The sequence below is a fragment of the Camelus dromedarius genome, chromosome X (assembly GCF_036321535.1).
Source record: "Camelus dromedarius isolate mCamDro1 chromosome X, mCamDro1.pat, whole genome shotgun sequence".
NCBI classification, from domain to species: domain Eukaryota; kingdom Metazoa; phylum Chordata; class Mammalia; order Artiodactyla; family Camelidae; genus Camelus; species Camelus dromedarius.
In genome coordinates, this window is record NC_087472.1 from 90,111,476 (window position 1) to 90,134,666 (window position 23,191).

Sequence of the window (23,191 nt, forward strand, 5' to 3'; positions counted from 1 at the left end):
AAATTTGCTGTCTAAAAAAAGGATATGGAATATGGCATACAGATAATTATTACACAAAATAAATTGGCAGTTCTGAGGCTAGAAAGGCTTTTAAAAATATATATAGTATGTGATACTTGAGTAGGCCTTGGAGTTTAGAAATAGGAAAAAGTGACTTTTCACACAGGTTAAGGGTGAAATCAAGCATAGAGAATGTACAAGCTACTTCTTGTGATGTTACATATAAAATAAAACACCAGTACATAAGGGATATATGTACAAGGATATTTGTTGCAGCTTCGTTCATAGTGGGGGGAAAAAAGCTAAGGGAAAAAACAGTGACTTTCAATAGAAAAACTACTGAATAAATTTCAGAACATCAAGCATAGACTCTTATGCAGCTATTAAAATATATGAATTTGAAATGTACCTGTTGACTAGGAAGCAATAACACGACATAATGTTTATTATAAAAACCACATGCATAACAATATTTAGAATAAATTATCAATTGTATTTTAAAATACAATCCTATTTAGAGATATATGCCTTATTTATATAGTATAAGTATGCTTTCTATGGTTATATAAATTGAAGGAAAACATTAAGTGCAAAACATGGAAATATATAATTAAGTTATTTGAACAGGGACATTTTGTGGATGGAGAAAAGAAGGGTGAGAAAAGTAAAAAAAAAATAAGAGATTGCATATCATATTTATGCAGCTATTTTAAATTATAAATATATTTTAAAATCTTGTAAAATGTGAAAATATAATGCATACTTAGAGGCAATGATGGAAGATACATTCAGAAAAGTTGCAGCATTTTCTAAGAATTTTCATGGTTCTTTTCACATTTACAGAAAATTTTAATGACCTGACTATGGAGGAAATGCTCTAATTTTAGCGTATCTCTTAAGAACTTTGTTTTTTGGTTTCTATTATATGTCTTCAAAACTTCTTTCATCACTGACTCCTTATCAAGAGGGCATAACAGTTTATTCTTTAAAAAATTAGATACATGAAATCCTAATTTATCCCAACGTAAACTCTTTACCATCCTTTCTCTTTGAGTTTGATTTTGATTCCTGTTGTTGAAATTCAACCTTCTTCCTTCAGATAGCCATCCACAGGTCTCACTCCCTCACTTTCTTTAGGAGTGTCTATTAGCTCCCATTACCATGACTGCCATAACACTCTCCAGTTCTCACTCTCCATCCCCTTATAGTGTTCTTTACATTTCTTCATATTCCTTATCTCCTTAGGATATTATACATCTATTTTCTTAGTTTTGTTGTCTGTTTCCTTCACTTAATGTAAGCCCCATGAAAACTCATTGCTGTATCCTAAGCATCAATACCTGGTACATAGGAGACACTCATTAAATAGTTGAAGGAACTCTCAAAATTATTGCTCATGTAATTGTCCAGTCCATTGATTCCACTGCCATTTGAGCCTGTTCAATAACATCCCTTCTCCTCCTCTTTAAAAAAACAAAAACAAAAACAAAAACAAAAATAAACTCAGAAGCCATTTAGCTGCTATTCCTACAATGTTCCTAAATCCTTTCCTAGCAAATCTCTCCCCTCTTCATCTTAAATATGTGCCCCCACCAGATTTAGGCTTGGTGTTTTCTCTTTCTCTCCTAGCCTGAACTTTGTTTTTATGCCCTTTGCTTGGCTTTAGCTATCCCATCTGTTTATCTTTATTCTCAGCTTTATCTCCAGTTCTATTACCACTCATGCATGGGTGAACCTCTAAGAGCCTCACACTTGGGTATCCCTATAGTATTGCAATCTCCATATGACTTTAACAAAACCATCCCTCTTTCCCCTCCAAAGTCACCCCTCAGTTGACTTTCCTGTTTCATCCAGTCTCTGGAGGTTCAGCACCTCCCTTTCTCCCTTCTCTACAGGCCACACTTGGACTTTTCAATACCTCTTTTCAGTTTTTTCCAAGTTCTTTCTTAGATAGAAGTCATACTACCTTAGATTATAACTGCCTCTAATCTCGTCTCTCTCCCTTCTCATTCTCCTCTCCAATCCATTTGTAATACTATGATCAGCTATAACAATCAATTCTATCACGTCATTTGTCTGCTCAGACCTTCAGTAGATCATCTTTATTTATGGAATCTGGTATAAAATTCTGGTCCCCCGGTATTCAAGGTCCATTCTAATATGGTCTCCAAATTATGGTCTCATAAGTCTCCCAGTGTTTTCTCACTTCCTAAGTGTTGTATGTACTATCAGACATGTCCCCTCAACTCTTAAAATATATTTGGTTCTCAGGAAAACTCACAAATTACTCCTCTGTAGACCTGTTTGCCACCCATCCTTGAAAAGATCTCTCTCTCATCTGAACTATAATCACTTTTGTCTGTGTACAGTCCACTTAGAGATTAATCAGGTCCTGCCAAATGACATGTTTTCCATTGCCTTGAGCCTTTATTTAAAGCTTAATTTAACTCTTCATATGATTACATCTTGTTTCCTAACATTGTGTTACGCGTCTAGAGAGTAATAAACTAGTCTTATATTTATTTTACTTCAGATTTCATAGATTGCCTTGCACATGGTAGGAATTCAGTAAACACTTGCTGACTTGAGTTATTAATGCCTTTGTCTATTTAATCTAAGGAAATATTGGTACTATTAAAACTGTACCACAAGGATTTGAGTAATTGAGCCATTAATTTTTAAAATAGACTGCTTAACTTACTATATTGGTTTTTCATAGTCACAATTTATTTTGTGTTGCTAGTATATTATTTCTTGTGAAATACCAAAAATCTTGAAGAAAGAAAATTGACAGCTATCATCATATTTAAACAGGAGACCTTGAGTGCAGTATCTCAGCAAGTATGGTGACTATGATAATATGCAATGACAAGAAGAAAAATATACATAGCACACACTTAACCCGCTACTCTACGATAACGATGAGTGAATAATAACAGACACACTTAAGGGAAAAAATATGTTATTTCAAAAATTATACCTTAAGGTTGACTACAGGAGGAGCCATTTGAGTGAACTATCTAATAAAAGAGCATTTTATACAGTGTGATGTTTTTACCCCAAAGAACTGTGAAATGTTTCATTGAAAAAGGTCAAAATGGCAGTTTTTTTTGTACAAGTGGTTTCTTGCAGTATATTTTCATATCTTTCACTTATAATGACATTCTGCACCAGAAAGTTTATTCAAAAACCATTTTTGTATATGTCTTCTAATGAAAGCACGATGTCAAAATGATTTTTATTGTTGAGAACTTGTAGAGGACCTCTTCATACAGTTTTCCTGTGAATATCTTCATAAGATTAAAGCAAGTTTCCAATAAGAACTGAATATGCAATCTAACAAATACCTCTCGAGTTTTCCTTTTTTAACTCAAATTTGAGATTCTTTTTTGGAGTCAATTATCTTCATTAGGTTTACAAGATCATTTCTGAATTGCAAATATTTTCTGTTCTGTGTTTTTCTCCTGTATTCCTCGATTCCATGCTCGCTGCCACAGAGAGACAGAAATCATGGGCGCTTTTTTCTTATAGCAATAGTGAAAACCTTAGTAGGAAATGGTAACTTCTCCATGTCTGTCAGATAGATGCATTTGAGCTATCTTCCTAAACTGAAGAAAGCAGGATCTATGAACTACACAAATTTATAGTCTTCCAAGTTTACTTTAAGAACATTTGTGTAGGAAATTTGATATAGTATAAAGTAAAACTACATTGGGCTTGAAGTTGAACTACTAGGGTGATAATCTCAACTTCATCAGTTTAACTTAAATCACTCCATTTCTGTGAAGAAAAATTTTATCTGTCGATTTGACTGAACCATGGAGGTGTCTGGATGTTTGGTCCCACGTTATCCTGGGCTATTCGGGGTATGTCTGTGTGAGTGTTACTGGAGATAAACAGATGGATAGGTAGGCATATTTACACACTCACATACCTTCTCTTGGTTCTATTTCCCTGGAGAACCCTGACTAATATAATTTCTCTGAACATCACTGTTCACTCTTCAGAATTGCAAAATAAATATAAAAGGTGGCCCCAATATTTCATAGGGTTAATGTGGGGAAGTTTTTCAAATTAGTGTATATGCTTTCTAAGCTGTAAAATACTGTAGGAATTTAAGATAGCATTGCTCTTAGTGTTATTATTTTTAAATAGCATTTTTTTCTGGTGAGTCTTTTTTTTTTTAATATACTTGGGCACACCTTACTGTCATTTTAGTCTAGCTAGTGTCCTAAGGCAAAGACAATACAATGCTTTGCCAAAACTTCAGACATACCTGGCAATTGTAGGTGCCTTGAAATTAACTACAAGGGAAAATTAACATTAAGTACTACTTTTTCTGCTTGCTGGACATGTGAACAAACGATACTTACTTTTTTCCTTATACCTCCACTATGTGGAGCCTTTTCAAATCTTATTTTGAAACTAAAGTTCATGACAGGCTGAAATTAATATATAGAACTCTCCATAGTTATTATCCATTCCTAGTACTCAGAAAGTACCTTGGAGCACCTGGTTGTACTGAGCATGGAAATACTACATAAATACAGAAAAGGAGAAAACACGAACAGTGTATTAGAGCCCTTCATACATAAAAGGTACTAAGATGCCCCCAAATTAAATGCATTTGCTTAGTGCATTAAAAATCAATTGACTGGCCCAACACTATTCAGTCACAGTAGAGTTCTGTCAAAGCTGGACATAATTAAACTCCAAGTATTCCTTTGGCGACTGTTGTTTGTTGGGTAGATTGTATCATATTTGAATCTCCATAGTCAAAATCCTATGGTGAGAAACTTATCCTGATGAGAATAGTAATTCACCATAATAAGAAAACCACTTTCAATACGCTGAATGTTACCCAGGATAGATAGATATAACTTGCCACAGCAGAAACTTGGTCAACACAAGCAGGCTCTGGCATTTGGCTTAGTTGTTATTACCATTACTCTTCTTTACTAAAGACACAGCAATTGCCTTGGCGCAGGACTGAGTTTCCCTTTATATATAATCTGGCAAATATTTTGCCATCTTACAGGAGTAGGAAACAGACCCAGAAACATTCCTTAGACTTGTAAAAAACCCATTCACTGTTATTAGAGGCATGGACAAAAATTTCTGATCCAGTATGAACACGTATGAGGAGAAAAACTTAGTCTGAAAGGCTACTTAGAAAAATCAAAACCAAGCATTATTCATTTGCAAAGGAGGCTCTGAAAATCTGGCTGCTTCAACATTTGTCATTCTCCTTGTTGGATCCAAAATCTTTAAGAATTGATTAAAAGGCAACAAGTAACTTGCAATACTGCAGTGCCTTTGGATCAAATCAGTAGCTAATAAGGACAGCAGGTAATCATCACTTGTAATTTAAGGCCAATTTAATACTCGAACAAATTCAACCAGTATCTCACATTACAAAATAAAAAGTGCTTCTGAAAACATGTGTAAATCAATTTTTATAAGATATTTTTTAAGCAATGCATACTGCAGCTGGAAAAAAAAAATTAAAATGTAAAAACCAGGTGGTCATAAGATCTCATTTTATCCTCACAGCAACACTAGGCAGTAGGTGGTAGTACTGCTACTTTTTAAATTTTACAAATAAACTTAAAAAGTTCAAGTGACTTGCTTGAAGTTGAATAACTGATGAATAGACAAATTATTGTCTTCTAAATCTTACTTCTCTGGAGTTTTATCAAATCAGTCACTTGCCATTCTGTGATCAAGCACGAGTTTTACTTCAATTTGGATAACTATATAATAAATTATTTAGTCACATGTTCTATCTGGTGAACTATTTTCTCAAGGCAATATATGTCTGATTTTTGAAAAATTATTTAGATGCATACTAGAAAATAAGTGAGAGTTACTAGTAAAATTTTTTCAAAGTAATTAAAAATTATTTTATTAGTACAATCATCACCTCTACTAAAAAAGAATTATGGAAGGGATAAATTTGGGAGTTTGAGATTTGCAAATGGTAATCACTGTATATAAAAATAGATTAAAAAACAAATTTCTGCACAGGGAACTGTATTCAGTATCTTGTAATAACCTTTAATGACATAGAATATGTAAATAAATACATGTATATATATGCATGACTGGGACATGATGCTGTACACCAGAAATTGACACATTGTAACTGATTATACTTTGATAAAAAAATATTATGTACTTGTATAAGGCAGAAGAGACATAACAGAGAAAGAGAGATTTTTAGTATAAAGTCCACTGTATTTGAATATGGTTGTGATCTTGTCCTTCTTTCTCTATGCCAAGAAAAGATGATAAACAAATGGATTTAAGAGCAATAGTAAGCTAAATCATGACATTTTCCCTCCAACACTCATGAATACAAGTAAAGGTCTTAATGGTTTAGCAAACCGTGCTGAGCTTGGTAAGTGATTAAACAGTGATTTCTAAAAATAATAGCTCAATAGCAAGCATTATTTCAAATGTCTTCTACCCATGACACACGGACAGATAAATGGACAAATAGAAGACCCTCCCCTTCCCACACGTACCTAGAGGCACCCCATTTTTATCACAGTTAACAGGGTTCAAACATTGTGTCATACTCTGTTTTTCTCAATGTGTAACACACACGAGAACACATTAGTTTTAGTTCCGTGTCTGTTGAAGCTTATTTTTAATATTTCGGAAAAGGCCTTATGGTGGTTTTGTTTTATTTTTTGGTTTTGCCTATAATTTTTAAAGTTTAGCATCAAAATTTTTGAAGAGATATTAAATTAAAATAATCATAATCTTTCTCCCCGTATGTTGCTGTTAAGTTTTTAATTTGGCTTTCAAACTTCCAGTGATTTTTTCAGAATTTTTTCCTATTATAAAAGTAAAATAGTATTATATACACTATTATATCTTCTATTATATTTCCTGTTTTCCTTGTGTTTTATTTGATAATTGCTTTAATTATACATTTTTAGTTTAAAAGGCAGTGTAATAAAATCTCAAAATGATTTTAAATAATTAACTTAATTATTCTCTAATTATCGAGCATTTGAATTGTTTCCAAATTTTAGTGGTTGCAGTGACCATTCTTGTTATGAATCTGTATATTTAAATTCATTTCATGCCACCCTCTCTTGCTCCCAAGCTGCTCCAGCCATTCTTGTTTTCTTTCAGCTTCTTTTTACTCACACACATATCAAACCCTTTCTTGACTAGGGAACTTCACACATCCTATTTTCTCCATCAGGATAGAGAGTTAACCCTGTCATTCCTTGTACATCTTCCATTTCAACAACCTCACCCCTAAAGCCTTTCCAGGCCACCTAATAAAAAGTTATAACATTATCTAACAATTCCCTAATTATTGGGTGTTTCCTCCATTGTGCTCTAACAGCATCCTGTGTTTTTCTTTCACAGCACTTAACGTAATTTTTGTGTGTGTGTGGGGGTGTGTGTGTGTTTGTGTGTGGAATTTGTTGTTTATCTATGCCCAGGTTGAAATGCCATGAGGTCAAAACCATCTGATGTAAGATGCAGCACACTCAATAAATACTTACTGAACAAATTAATTAATTAATCATCTTAGTCTTAAAGATGAATGGTTACCTTATTTCTTATGTCTGTGTATTTAAATATATAGAACTAAAGAGATAATGTTGATTGTCAATTAAAATCTACGTGTCAGTGTTTAAGCATGTGAGAGATCTCTCAATCTACACTTACCGAAAGCCTTTAATATAGGGGCAAGAGAATTATTTTCTTAAATATTGATTTTCATATTAAAAAATAGAATTGACTTTTCAAAGCAATCTCTTTTACATAACCATCCATGCTGAGGAGGGGGGCGTTTCTTTTTTAATATTGTCAAATTGGCAAATGGAGACTGTATTGATATGTGCAGAAATTTTTAAATCATGCAGAAGTTTGGTTTTGGCTTTCAGTTGTGAATGGCAGAGCTTCGATCAAATTACCTTCCTATGCTGAATTAAGAATAGTGGAATGTAGATTTAATGTTTGTGGTCTGTTCTGAGTTTCCTTCTCGTTTTGTGAATTCTTCTCTCTTTGACAGATATAATAGTAACTTATTACCACATTTATTCTTTCACATTGTTTTCAACTCTTATGGTGATCTTCAAAATAAGATATGATTTTTAAATACCTGCAAAATGAAAGTATTGTTCACATATCATTGGTTTTTATGGCATGCATGAGGTTTGTTGACCTGTCATTATCACAGTATAATCTATTACTACAAGAACATATTAAGACAAACCATCCCACATAAATGTTGGCCTGAGTAGACATCACTCTATTATAGCAACATTTCAGATAAGCCTCATTCAACCTTGTATTTTTATAGAGAAAAAGGTAATGTGCACATTTTCATTTCTGAAGATTGGCAAGTATTATTTATTGAAAAATGCTAGCATAAAAACTTGTCCATTTGTACAACACCTGGTCTTTCCATATATCGTCAATAATATAAATGTAAGTATAAAGCTTCCCCTACCCTCCAGTGTGTATCTTGCCAGGAAATGCATCTGAAAGAAATTAGAGCCTTGTTTGTGTTTTTTCATCATGTCAATACAGGACTTTTCAATAAAAATAAATTACTTTTGAGCATATTTGTTTGGATAACAGAAAAAAGAAAAGATCCATTTGATAGATAGTGGACAGAATTTTCATTAAGTTTAACAGCAAAAATAACCACAATTGCATCATTCACCTTCTGATTTCAAAGGAGATAGAAAATTAGATGCAATGAACTCTACACAAATGTTCACTATGCATATTTTAACCATTAAATACATTATCAGGAATCATGTCAGCATGACATTCTAATACAGCGGCTTTACAAAAACATGTAATCCAATCTAGGAATGCTGTGGTCCTCTCTAAATCATCATCAAACGTATTCTGGGTAGATATTTCTCATTATTTTGGTCTTCATTTTTTGACATAATTATCACATTTAATTAAATATGCAAACACTATCAAAAAGAAAGACAAAGTAGTGTAGTCTTTTAATAGGAAAATCAGTATCAAATAAGCTTTTTCTCCCAAGCAAAAGAGCTATAATGATGAAACACTTGGTTTATTATTTTCATAATTTAAACGTGTATGTAATTTGCCCAGTTTTGTGAATTTTCTACTTTTCATGTGTCTGCATGTCTCTGTAATATCTAAGTAATTAAGCCAGAAAAGTGGCAACACTGAGTAGGGAGAATCTCACTGAAATGTGATTATGGTCTAGAGCCTGGTCCTGGGTCTGACACCTGCAGGACAACATAGATAAATCATTCAGGCTCCCAATTCCTCACCTTTTTTTTTTTTTTTCTTAAACCACTAGGTTGAAGTATGATTGATATTTGTAAAGTTGTACATATTAATATATATACTTGATGATACTAGAGATAAGTATGCATCTGTGAAACTATCACCACAATCTATGCCATAAACATGTCCATCACCTCCAATTCCTCATCTTTAATGTGGGGATAGTAACATGATTTTTTTTTGCTTACCTCATGCATTTGTGAGGATCTCAAATGAAATAATCATCTGACAGCACTTCATAAGTATGTAAGACTAATGTATTACCTCTATAAGATAATTGTAATCATTCTTTTAGCATCATATTCATAGTATCTTTGCCTGTTTGACACAAATTTTCTACATGATGAATGCCGTCCCTGGTTTGAACAAAGGGCCATGCCAGGAGTGATGAATAGGTAAATACGTTGTTGCTAAATCTGAAATGTATTGTAAATGTCTCAGGTTGAGCCTTTTCCCTTTTTATTTTCTTTTTTACAACTTTCTTTTTATGTTGAGGATGTGATACTGCTTTAAATGTAGAGTAGAAAGCTAACTTTATTTGTTTGCCTTTACTGATTAAACATCTGAAGTGCTTATTTAAAGGAGCAAATTGAGTTTTAGATTTTATTGATTTATACCCTTCTTCAATCCACAGAGGATTTGAAACAGTGTATAACAAGCCTTCAAACTATAAAATGAAATATTAATAGAAAACAATGGAACCAAGGGAGATACACAGTAATGTGTTCTATTAAGGCGAAGAATAAGGAAAAGGAACATAAATATGGAAAAAGCATGACGTAGAGCAGGAGTTTGAGGAAATGCCTCCCAATCATGACAGTCCTTATTAGCCCTTTGTTTTGAATGTCAAAATGAAATTAGAGCTGTTTCCAGCTTTTTTTCCTAAAAAACATTTGCCATAATAATTCTAAGTTGTCCTCACTTGAATATTTGTCTCAGTTTTTATAAAAAGCAGCATACTTACAGGCCATCAAATAAACTGGACCTATGGAACTTGTAAAAACCATTTTCCCTTGGTATTTTCATAGTAAATATTGATTTATGTTAAACTAATATGTAGGAAAATAACAGTAAAGAAAGCTATGAAATGATGATGATATTAGAAGAGCTTAATAATATTACTGGAGATGTGATGAATTATTATCCTTTACAATTTTGGATGTATTTTGTCCACTCTACATGGCTGTATATCTGTGTAAATTGAATAGTATCTACTTGAGCAAATAATGTAGTGAATTATATTTACATGTGCTGCTGTTTTAGTAGATAAAATGAGGTAACCTTATTTTAAAATACTGCATTTGAATAATTAAAATTATAGCATTGGGAAAGGCTATTTTGTGTATTCTTTCAGTCTTAGGTAAAAATAAAATCCAGATAAAATAACCTTGTTTGAGATTATAATAATTTATTTCCCAAATGAATGTGGCCTTTTTTTCTGATTAAAAAGTATACATTTTCATTGTAAAAATGCTTTCAAAATGATGAAGTAAAACAAAGAGTAACAAAAAATATCATTAATCTCATTTTCCAGAGATGACTATTCAACATTTTTCTGAATGTTCATGTAGGCTAATTCAAACACACTTCTCTTTTCATAAATCTCCCTCCTATGTAGATTGTTCAACACCCCTACATCTTACTTCTTACACTGTTCTTGTGTAACGAAAACGTATTTTGGCCATGTCAGATACACAAAGTAGTTCATACCCCGATCGCTGTCTCTGTTCATTACTAGCCAGAGGCCCTCACATTGGTTCAGGTGGTAGGCAATTGGACATTGCGCTGCTCTTTGTAGAGCACTATGAAGTCTTAAAGAGTTACTTGATTTTAGCAACTGTGGACAATTTTATTAACTGAAGAAAGAAATTAAGTTGCTTAGCAATGTGAAATCAAGTTTCATACTGAAAAGACATTAAACCACAAATACAGGCACACATGTCCACCACAAGAACAGGTTGTCATACAAACCCATATCAGCTGCCTCCCATTATCTTTGTTAACAGGTGTTTGTTTGTTCCATTTTCATTCATCCAGAAGTGCTCTTTAGCAGGAATAGGTGGAAACCAGTTGCACTGACTTCCCATTTTTGAAAATCAGGATGACATTTGCCCACCTCCAGCGTTAACATACTTCCTCAAAGACTACTGACAGCAGGGTAAGACCATATTGTTCAAGTTCTCTCATTTCCCTGGAATATAATTGGTGTGGGTCCAGAGATTTTAGCTCATTTAGAGCAGCAAGGTGCTCTCTTAAAACTCCCTCACCTATTTTGGGCTTCATCTCTCCTGTCCAGTTACACCTTTTGCAGTCTGATGAACATTCTCCTTGACAGAGCAGACAAGCGGAGGAGCTGAGCGCTTCTGCTTTCTGTGTTATCCCTATCCCTAACCTTCCCCTTCTGCCCTGAGCAGTGAACCTACATCTTTCTGGTTCTACTTTCTCCAAATGGAAGTGAAAAGGCCCTGAATGTTGTTTTTAACATCGTCACAAGTTTCATTAACAGGCTCAACTTTTCTGCACTGTGTACAATTCTATGCTGTTCTTTTTATATTTGCCCTCGGTTATGCGTCCCTCATTACAGATCATGTTGATACACTTTTAGAGTCTGAGCTCGTTTAGATTCACCCCTGTGTGGTGGCATGCATCTTGTTAAACACCACACATATTTTAAATGACTCTTTGGGATTATTTGCTATTAGGTTGTCAACATTTTATTCTTGAAAGACTTACAGCCTTCTTGAGCCTTTTTTTCTTGCAGAACTTAAGATCACGAGATCACTTTTTACCCTCTATTAATCTAATAAACACTATATATATATATATATGCACACACACACACAGTTTCCTAAAAGATGAATGCCACTTGGCTACTCATACACATTGTCCAAATCGATAATCGTGTATAGGAATAAAAGAATAAATAGTATAACATCCCTGATGGTTCACTAAGCCTGTCCTCACATGACCTGATTAGTCTTCTGAACTCTTTTAAATTCTGTCTGCAAGGGACTGAGGTTTAGCAATCAGCCTTTCTTAGTTCTTTTCCTGAATAAGAAAGATTGATATGTGCTTTGTGAATTAGGAGAGAAAGAAGTTAAATTTGTTAGAAATTTTCACTGTTAACATGGCTAAGGTAGTGTTTAAGCTAGGAGATGTAAGTACTTGAAAGTGATATTGTTCTTATTTCTTTTGTTTTTTAATTGAAGTATAGTCAGTTACAATGTGTCAGTTTCTGGCGTACAGCACAATGTCCTAGTCATGCATATACATACGTGTATTCATTTTCATATTCTTGTTCTTATTTCTTAATAGAAGTAAACTTTACGAAAGGTGAAACAGATTTGTATGGGAGGGGAGGAAAAGTATATTCTTATATAAAATTTGAACCTGTTAAATTTAGTTCAGCACTTCGTTCTCTTAAGATACTTCACATAATATTCAGATTCTGCCATGTAATTATTTTCCATGCTTTCTTGTTCTGTATGACTTTAGCAAGTAAATAAGGAAGTATAGAATTATGTCCCAAAACCTGGGAAACACATAGATACTGTATTCATTTTAAGTTTTGTCAAGTGACTATACTCATAAAAGCAATACCTCCATGAAAAGAACATTCCCATCACTGCATGCCACCTTCCAGTCAGTCCCTACCCATTATAAACATCTGTTGTTCCAATTTCTGTCACAGATTTGTTTTGTCATGTCTTGAATTCATACAAGTGGAATTTTGCAGTATGTACTATTTTGATCAACATACTACTCTTGAGATTCATTCATGTTGTGAGTGTATCAATAGTTCATTGCTTTTTTATTGCTTGTTAATATTCCATTGCATAAATGTATCATGATATTGTTGCCTTTTCTCCCATTGATGGACATTCAGGCTGCTTTCAGTTTGGGGATATTATGTATAATGACACAATTAATGTTTGTGTACAGGTCTTTTTGTGAGTGTTTCTTTGGGGTAAATACCTAGGAGTGGAATGGCTAGGTCAAATGTTTAAATTTATAAGATACTGCAAAGCACTTTTCTGAAGTGGTTGTACAGTTTTATACTCCCACCAATGACGGTAGAGAACTCCATTTGCTCTCCATCCTCACCAACATTTGATATTCACAGTGCTTTTAAATTTGCCATTTATGGGACATGAAGTGGTCTCTTGTTACAGTTTTCATTGTATCCCTCTGATGACTGACAGTATTGAACATCCTTTGATGTTTTCACTGGCCTTTCAGGAACAGAGATCATAGGCTTTTCTTCTTATTGGGTGAGAGTAATATTATTTTGAGGCCATTGATATAACTTGGAAATCAGAAATGACAGAAACATTTTCCTACTTGGTTTCTTTTCTTTTTATTTTCTCTGAAGACTCTGTTGTAAAGCAGTGTTACTGCTTGGGCATCAGTGCATTGCCTTTGTACAAGCATTGCTCCCTGGCCATCCTTGTCACTAAAATGAAGTGGTGAACATTTTAATTTTTTTAACCAGCTGCTGAAGATTATCTCTTTAGAACCATCAGCACTTATTTGTTGGTTCAAAGCCTACTAGGTATTTAAAAATACAGAAATACAGTGTAATTATTATTTTGACCGTATGTAATATGCCTGTTCACTTAGTCATGTAGCCAACAAAACTTTACTGATTAACATGGTAGACAACTCAAAGATAAAGAAAACACTCTCCTTGCAGTAAAGTTCATAAATTTGCAACCACAATAAGGCTGTTTAATTTTATGTAGACTGAGAAACATCCTACAATCGATGTACAGTAGGGATTTACAAGATAGATAACTTATAGTTGAAAATGTATTCATAAATGTGATAGTCTTTTGGGTGTGTCTTCATTTATCCATTTAATAAATGTGTTTGGAGCACTACCATGTAGCAGGTACTTTTCTAGGCACTAGAATGAGAAAAAAAAATGATGAGTCCTGCCTCATGGAGCCCATAGTCTAGTGGACTGGTATGAAAGGATTACGTAAGTAGAACTTAGGGCATTTGTGATGGAGGAGAGAGAATGGAAAAGGTCTGGGGGATGGCGAAGGTACCACTGTGATTTGTCCATGGATGAAGAATTGGGGAGTCAATTAGAGAAGCCTAGAAAGGTTTCTCTCAGGATGCTATGAGGTTCTGAGTGTTACCTAAGCTATTTGGGTTTCGTTAAGCAGGTACTGAGGATTCTACAACTGTCGATCAAGAAGATTAATCTGGAAAGAATATATATGATGTTTTGGTATGAGAAAGGGTGAAGAAAAAGAGAAGGAAGTTATTTCTAATGTAGGTGAAGAGTGGTCAACAACAGAGGTGGAGGGATGGGGAGAAGTCACAATGATGGAATCAACTGGGCAAGAGGTATAACAGGATCAGTAGAACTTGGATTAAGGAAAAGAAAGGAAAAAGGGATAAAATAGGGATGAACTGGCATTTTTCAGCCTTGTAAGTGGGAGAATACAGATGTCATTTAACTGGTTACAAAGTGATGTTAATGCTGGCTTGAATGTGTTTTCCTTGAGGTTTAAGTCAAATGGAAATTGCTGAAATACCAAGGAGTGGTTAAGAAGGAAACTTCACTAGACATTAAAAATTTAGAAAACATTAACATTTGATAATTGAATCTTTTCCATTACACAAATTAGATTTATAAGGAAGTCAAAACCACTATAGTTTTTTACCTCTTTTTATAATTCTCTCTGATCTTTTAGGAATTTAAATGGATAATTCTGGAAGTTTGAACAGAAGAATTCCTTAAGTCCTCTGGTTGTTTTATTCTTAGATTTCTCTGATTGGTATATAGTTCAGTAAGGTACAAGTTGTTGACACTGTGCAAATATGCTAATACTGTAAAGAATTCATTCTTGTGCCTAATTTGTCTGATTTCTAGAGGATAGTCTCAGTCAACAAGAGATACATGATTATTTTTTTTATCATGTCTCCTTCTCATCTAATTCCATGAAGGAGAGGAGCATTAGCATACAACAGATAATGAGTTAGAAAATAAGAAAGTTAACCTCAGAAATGAAAGCTTAAAAAAAGGGTAGCCAATGTTTAATGCCTGTGTAACTTGGCAAGAGGGACATATACGGCTTAGTGATGCCCAACATGTGCTTAGAGGTGGATTGTTAGTGGATGTCTTGGGGGTTCTGTAAGCTAAATGCTTAGAATCAATTAATTGATGTTAGACACAGAGATCTGTTTTTATCCCTCTTTATCTTATTTCTGGGTGTTTCCATTCTCAAGAGTCAGAGAAAGTAAACCTTACTTTGATAACTTGTTTTTTGTGGTAAGAGATGAGACTTTGATAAAACACAATTATTTTTAATGCCTTTTTTCTATACCAGGGTGTTGTATATATTTCAGAATTTTACCTTTAACATTTCTCAGATTGGAAACCATTCAAGAGTAGTGTACCTAGAGTATCTCGCCTAGTCTTCTGCTCAATTTATCAATGAATGTTTCTTGAACCATTATTAAGGTTAGTGGTACCTAGCACTATGTCTGGTATCCTCAGGCTTTTGTAATCTTAATTACCATAACCTCTGTGCTTCTTTTCCTGACCATCTCCCCAAATCCAGATACATATATATATACACACAAAATCATATACACAATCACACAAGTAATTGCTCATGTTTGCATAGCATCTCCATAGCTGCATTATAATATAGCATTGTATATAGTCATTTGCTTGCTAAGCTCTCCTCCAGGAGATTGAGTATTGAAAGGAAAATACAAGCTTACTTATCATTGTAAAGGCATCAAATACAAAATAGTTACCTATTCATTGGAGTGAATCATATTGAAGAGAATATTTACCTGCATTGACAAATTTACCTATATTAAATATCCATTTAGAAATTGTCATAGTTAAAACACATAGAATTCCTATGAGTGCACAAAATGAGTTTGTTAATGGACAAGTGTAATTCTTGATCTCTCAAAGATTAACATGAATATATTTTAAAGTCATCTTTGTCTAATGATTTTTAGCAGTGAGTGGATAAACAATAGGGTGAGTAGATACAAGCAGCTTTGTGAGAGCAATAATCAGTTCTTTTTCAAATGGAAAATTGTACTACCTCTCAATTTTGTACATTATGCATATCATGAGATTTCTGTCTTTGCTAGCAAATGAAAAGAATAATGTTTCAGTCTAGAGATACAGCAAAGGTCAGTCATGACATTACTCCTCTTACTTTCTTATGTAGCAACTGACATGCAAATATTCAGGGAGCCCCAAAATATGTTTGGATTATGAATGCTACCTCTGAAGTTACCCACAGTGCTTCCAATGAAAATGGAGAAACTACCCACGTTCAGAGACCAACCCACATCACAAATCTTAGACTTAGCTCTGCCAAGAATGATCTCAGTTATATTTTCCATCATAATTTTTCCTCCGAGGTTCAGTCCGGTCTCTCCAACTGCCCAGTTGATATGTTTTCCTTCACTCACATCTCCAGTGAATGACTAAATCCAGTGTGTTTACCTCTGAGATATCACTTAGTTTCACCCACCTTTCTCTATTTCTGCTACTGCATCCCCAGTCCACACTACTGTTTTCCCTCATCTTAACTACAGCAATATTGCCTGCTTGGTCTCTCTACTTCTACTCCAGAGCTACTCCAGTCCATTCCTTCTGCAGCCAGTGGTAAACAACACCTTGCATAGTGCCTGGCTGATAGGAGGTGCTCAATAAATAGTTGTGTAATCAGTGAATGACTGAATTAGTGAAAAATATTTGATAAGCATGGCAAGTACGAACAGGAACTACAACTTTTCAGAGCCAGTGAGATTAAATCAAACATTTCTAGTCCTTCATCAATTCCATTTCCACATCATCTTGCTTTTAAAAAACAGTATTGTTGCTTTTTCCATACACTCACTGGATCTTTTCTACCTACCAGATGGCTTTTAAATAAATAAGTGTATGGCTCCAAACTGATAAGACCTCTAGAAGAAGAACAAATAATTTGAAAATGATCTGTGTCTCCTTTCTAATATTATGCCTTAAGAGCCAGTTTTTTATTGTGTGCAATATGTTCCATAAGGAAATATCTCACGTTTTTAAAACAATCCTAGTAATTATGTAGAAAGAATTTTACACCTGAAGTCATGTGTTCTGTTGTCAGTATCACTTAATAAGAGAGCAAGCATGGTCTTAGCCAAGAGCCTCCTTTTGATCAGAGAAAGGTCAATTTGTTTTCTTAACAAATCTAAGTAATTGGAAAGAAAAACAGCTCTTGAATGTTCCCAGGTAGTTCTCCTGAAGTTGTAATGAATGATTTAGAAGCCAAGAAGGATTGAATAAATCTGTGAACCTAGAGAGGCCTAGCATTGATTTTAGCAAAGTAAAACCTATTAACTTTGCAAAGTTGTGTGCTTTATAACAACAGCTTTCTTTCAAGCAAGGACCACTAATTCAGATGCCTTCAGAGGGCAGTAGAATGCATGTAGGCTCCACCTAAAGGCATTCGAATTATTAAAGTTCTAATGGCAAAACACGTCTGAGGACAGATATAACTTGTAGCCTTCAGTTTCAGATCCCCAGAGGCAGAGGTTTAACATACATCCTTTTTTTCTCCCCGTTGAAATTTGCTCGAAATTGAGAAATACATATTTTGGGGGTTTGTTCTACCAGGACATTATTTCTTGGGTAAGAAAGAAAAAAAAAGCCCGAGATATTCTCATAAAGCATGTAGTACTTAAAGCACTTTTTGACGAATTCATTTGGTATGCACATTAACAGCAGTGATAATAATAAATGTATATATCACTGATGTGGATAAGATAAACACATACGAAGGAAATTTCATTGTGATTTGATATTAGGTAAATGTCTCATTAAAATAAATTGCTACTGTACATAATTTTCCTTTAGTTCATTGGCAGGGTGTTTGCTTTGGAAAAGGAACAGTCTAATTCTAGTTTTAAGGGTACTTCTCATTATTCTTTTATAGCAACCATTATCAGGAGCAGATGGGGAATTATACCAACGAACATATCTACTATTACACCACACAGGAAAAAGAGTACTACATGAAATCTAACAAGACCCCCTCCTGCCTTCAATTCCTGTAGCAAACTAACAAAAACATTCATGTGGTTTCAACATTATTATTAGTGTGACACAATGAATGTTTACTGAAAGGCAAAACAAATGAGACTAAGAGAAATAATAGGCTAAAAAGGTGCATTTTATTTTTGACTGATCATTTATGATAGCTGCTCCTCTTTGATTTGATTTAGTTGGCAAATCCCAAATAAAAGATCTGTTGGTCCTTACATAAAAGTTGAATTTGAGATACAGTTCAAATTTGGAGACATTTTATGGTCAAAAGAAGAAAAAAAACTCCTTCAATATTACTTAATACTCAGCTGCAAAGTCTAATACAGAATAAATGCTACCAATGAATGACACTAAATACAAATATTTTATAAATACCTATACAAAAGACAGGCACTTAGCTCTCTCTGGGCTCTTAAAGGGCCCAAAAGAAGAGGGAACACTTAGCTGAGCATTACAGATGAGTAATGAGTTTGACCTGCAACACTTACTTCAGTTGAGGAAGTAGAAAGCCATTCACTTTTACTTGGAGTTGGAGTTCAGGTTGAAAATAGGGAGCAGTGTCAAATAAGAAAACAATAATCCCAAAGCCTGTGGAAGGAATCCACAAGCACATAGAAAGATAGACAGTATGAGACAGCAATGGAATATCTTCCAGGCCAAGGCACAAGATAAAATCCCAGAAGAAGAAATAAGTGATGAGGAGATAGGTAATTTATCTGAAAAAGAGTTTAAAGTAATGATGGTGAAGATGTTCAGAGCACTCAAGAGTATAGATGCACAGAGGGAAGTCTTTAGCAAGAGTTGGAAAATATTAAAAAATAAAAAACCGAAACAGAGTTGAAGAACAAAATCACTGAAATGAGTAACACACTAGAAGGAACCAAGAACAGACTTTATGAGGGAGAAGAACAGATCAGTGAGCTAACAGACAGATTAGTGGAAATCACTACTTCAGAACAGAAAAGACAAAAAAGAATAAAAAGAATAAAAAGGAATGAGGATTGTATAACAGAACTCTGGGACAACATGAAATGCTCTAATATTCACATTATAGGGGTCCCAGAAAGACAAGAGAGAGGACCTGAGAAAAATTTTGGAGAGATAATCACTGAAACCTTCCCCAACTTGGGAAAGGAACAGTCACCCAAGTCCAGGAAGCACAGAGAGTACCACACAGGATCAACCAAAGAGGAACACACCAAGGCACATAGTTATCAAATTGACAGCAATTAAGGATAAGGAGAAAATATTAAAATTAACAAGAGAAAAGCAATGAATAACATACAAGGGAACTCCCATAAGATTATCAGCTGATTTTTCAGCAGAAACTCTACAGTCCAGAAGGGACTGGCACAATATATTTAAAGTGATGCAAGGGGGAAACTTACAACCAAGAATACTCTATCTAGCGAGGGTCTCATTCAGACTTGATGGAGAAATCAAAAGCTTCACAGATAAACGAAAGCTAAAAGAATTCAGCACCACCAAACCAGCTTTACAACTAATGTTAAAGGACGTCCTCTAGTCATTAAACCATAAGAAAAGAGAATAAAAAGAAGAAAGAGAAAAAAAAAAAGACCTACAAAGATTGGTTTGGCTGTTTGGGGTCTTTTGTGGTTCCTTATACATTTTGGAATTGTGTTCTAGTTCTGTGAGGAATGTCGAGAGTATTTTGATGGGGCTTGTGTTGGATATGTGGATTGCTTTGGGTAGGAGTGACCATTTTGATAGTGTTGATTCTTCCAATCCAAGAGCACAAGAAATCTTTCCATTTCTTTGTGTCATTTTGGCTTTTGGAGTATAAGTAACCTTGGTTAGGTTTATTTCTAGGTATTTTGTTGTTTTTGATGTAATGGAAATGTTTATGCTGGTTATAAAATTCTGGTTTTTGAAGTGAAAAAAAGTGAATGAAGGGCCTCAAATGGCAAAGTATCCTTCTTTCTTATGGGTGAGTTGTATTTGATTACATATATATATTATGTACATATAATATATATATATATATATGCTGCATCTTCATTATTCAACTATTGATGTGCACTTAGAATGCTTCCATATCTTGGCAATTATAAATAATGTTGCTGTTAATAGCAAGGTGTATGTATCTTTATGAATTAATTCTTATTTTGTGGTTGGCTTTAGTCCTTTGATAACTATGTACGTTAAAAAGCTAAAACTCTAAATGTTCTTAGAAACAATGAATAGTACGTATAGGTAAAATTAAAAAATATTTGTGCAGTGAAAAAAAATGAGCTATCAAGCCATGAAAGATATGGAAGAAACTTAAAAGACATGTTACTAAATGAAAGAAGCCAGTCAGAAAAGGCTACAAACTGTACGATTCCAACCAAATGCCATTCTGGAAAAGGCACCGCTACAGAAACAATAAAAAGATCGTGGTTTCCAGGGGTTTGGGGAGAGGGAGGGAGGGAGGAATGAATAGATGGAGCACAAGGGATTTTTTTAGGCCAATGAAATTATTCTGTATGATACTATAGTGGTGGCTAAATGTCATGACACATTTGTCAAAACCCATAGAATGTACAACATCAAGAGTGAACCCTAATGTAAACTATGGACTTTGGTTGATAATAATGTGCCCATGTTGGTTTGTCGATGGTACCAAACATGCCACACTGATGAGGGATGTTGAGGGTAGGGGAGTATGTACATATGGGTGGGGAGGGCTATGTGGGAACTCTGTATTTTCTGCTCAATTCTGCTGTGAACCTGAAACTGCTCTAGAAGAATAAAGTCTATTTAAAAAAAGCCAAAAACAAGCAAACAAAAAAGAAAATAGGGAGCAGTAGTAGAGCAGAATACAAAGGCTTAGAGACCCCTCAGACTTTTCCTTGTATTTGGACTTGTAGTTAATAGGTAGGTATCAGTCTTGATCTCATTCTGGGCTCTCAACCTTGATTCCTGATTCCAGCCACTTTCATTCTTTACAAAAAAAAAAAAAAAAAAAAGAAAGAAAAAGCCATTTTCCACATTTTTTCCCATCCTTCCTATTTTTTTTTTTTCACTCTTGCCTCTCTCTACCTCTTTAACTGCTGGATTTCTCAAATTTTAGCCATCTTTAAATCCCTGTGACTATCCTCATGAGATGCTCTCGCAGGACTGAGCTAGGTTGAACGTGTCCTGTTGCTGAGCCTGCTATTTTCCTTGAGTATTTATTTGCCCATTTGTGTTGCTTCATTACAAACATTCATCATCTGATAAGAGTTGAAAGATAATTTCTGGACATGTTAAAACCTCTGAGGGTAGTTGTGACTATATAGTCTAAGAATTAACATGAGAGGCAAGTTTGTCTAATTTATATTTGAGAAAAGGACCAGAAACATTTTTTCATACTCTTACTTGAATTCTAGGGACAGAGAGGAACAATGGCAGTGACCTTAAGCAGGACAGAAAGAGTAAAGCAGTAGGGAAATGATAATGCATCAGATTTTTATGAAATTACACCATAAACTTCTACCTGGCAGTTTCACAAGTCTCTAGAGGCTTCATATTATTACATATTCTCACTTGACCAGTGAGTAAACTGAGCCAATGATGACTCTGTCTCAAAATAAAACGTTAACAAAATTATATGAAATCACAAGATTGGATTTTTGACAAACCTACTTGTTCACTGAAGGTTTGTTTTTTCTTTTTTTCGCTTCTGTTTCCCTCAGTCTTCATCTTTTTTCCCAGTCACTTTTTAGCTCTTCTATTTTCCTATTCTGCCCAGTTTGTGATACTTTGCCAATTCTTTATCTCCTACATAGCTTATCCAATTTGTCATTGTACAATTTCCCATAACTGCTTCTTAGCTTATTCTTTGTCTTCATTTGTCACATTTTATTTTCCATTTATTGTGTTTTCATACAGTTTAGGAAATTTTTGCAAATACACTTTTTTAAATTTATGCAATATTTTCATATAAAATGTACTAGTTTCTTTGTCTTAGATTTTTTGCTATATAAAAATGCAGTCATTCCTTGCTTGCTTGTAATTCCTCTTCTCTTTCCCCAATTTGACCAGACTTGAAGGAGTTAGATATGTGTCTTATTTTCTATAATTTAGGAACATTTCTCAATGTAAAAAGCATATAGGAAGTTGAGAAGAATTCAGTAACTCTGAAATATGTCCCTCCTGCTCATTTGTCTGCTCTATGTAATTCCTGCCTATCCTTTCTTTTATAGTGTATCTATTTGTACACCTTTGTTCCCTTACACCCAGAGATTCTGACTCAGTTGGCTGATGGTAGAATTCTGGGCTTTTCTATTTTTAAAAAGTTTTCTAGGGGTGTCTTAAGATGCAGTCCTTATTAAGAATGATGCTTTAATATTAGAATCAAAACACAAGATATCTAACCATAGTGAATAATCCAGTAAATTTAATTATGATTTTTTTCTGTCTAAAACTAAGACTAGATGTTAATTGCCAAAGATATAGATAAGGATGCCTATGACTACAGAACATTAATGTGATATCAAAGCTTGAAAATTTCACTAAGAATGAATAATTTTGTACTTAAAATAGTTAGAACTATAGAATTAAAATTAATTTGTTTTTCACTAAGTGAATAAAGTTGATGTTTTCCATTTAATCTTGTAAATCAAATTTTATCTTTGGGCTTAGAGGCTAACTGTAAAACAGCATGTAGAAGTTATTACTTCCTATTTTGATCCATCATTTTGCTGTCTTAATGCTTTATTTTGGAAAACTCTCCTCAAGTAGATCATACATTGTAAATACTTCTCCTGATTACAAAATCTTTTCACACAAATGCAGTAGACTATTTAGTGAGCTCTTCTTTCACAAAAT

At 34.1% G+C, this 23,191-nt stretch overlaps 1 protein-coding gene across 9 annotated transcripts in view; it reads left to right on the forward strand.

The window, feature by feature from the left end:
• The window catches only part of DMD (dystrophin), a 1,947,932-nt gene that overhangs the window by 1,190,004 nt on the left and 734,737 nt on the right, over window positions 1–23,191 (forward strand). The window lies entirely within an intron of this gene.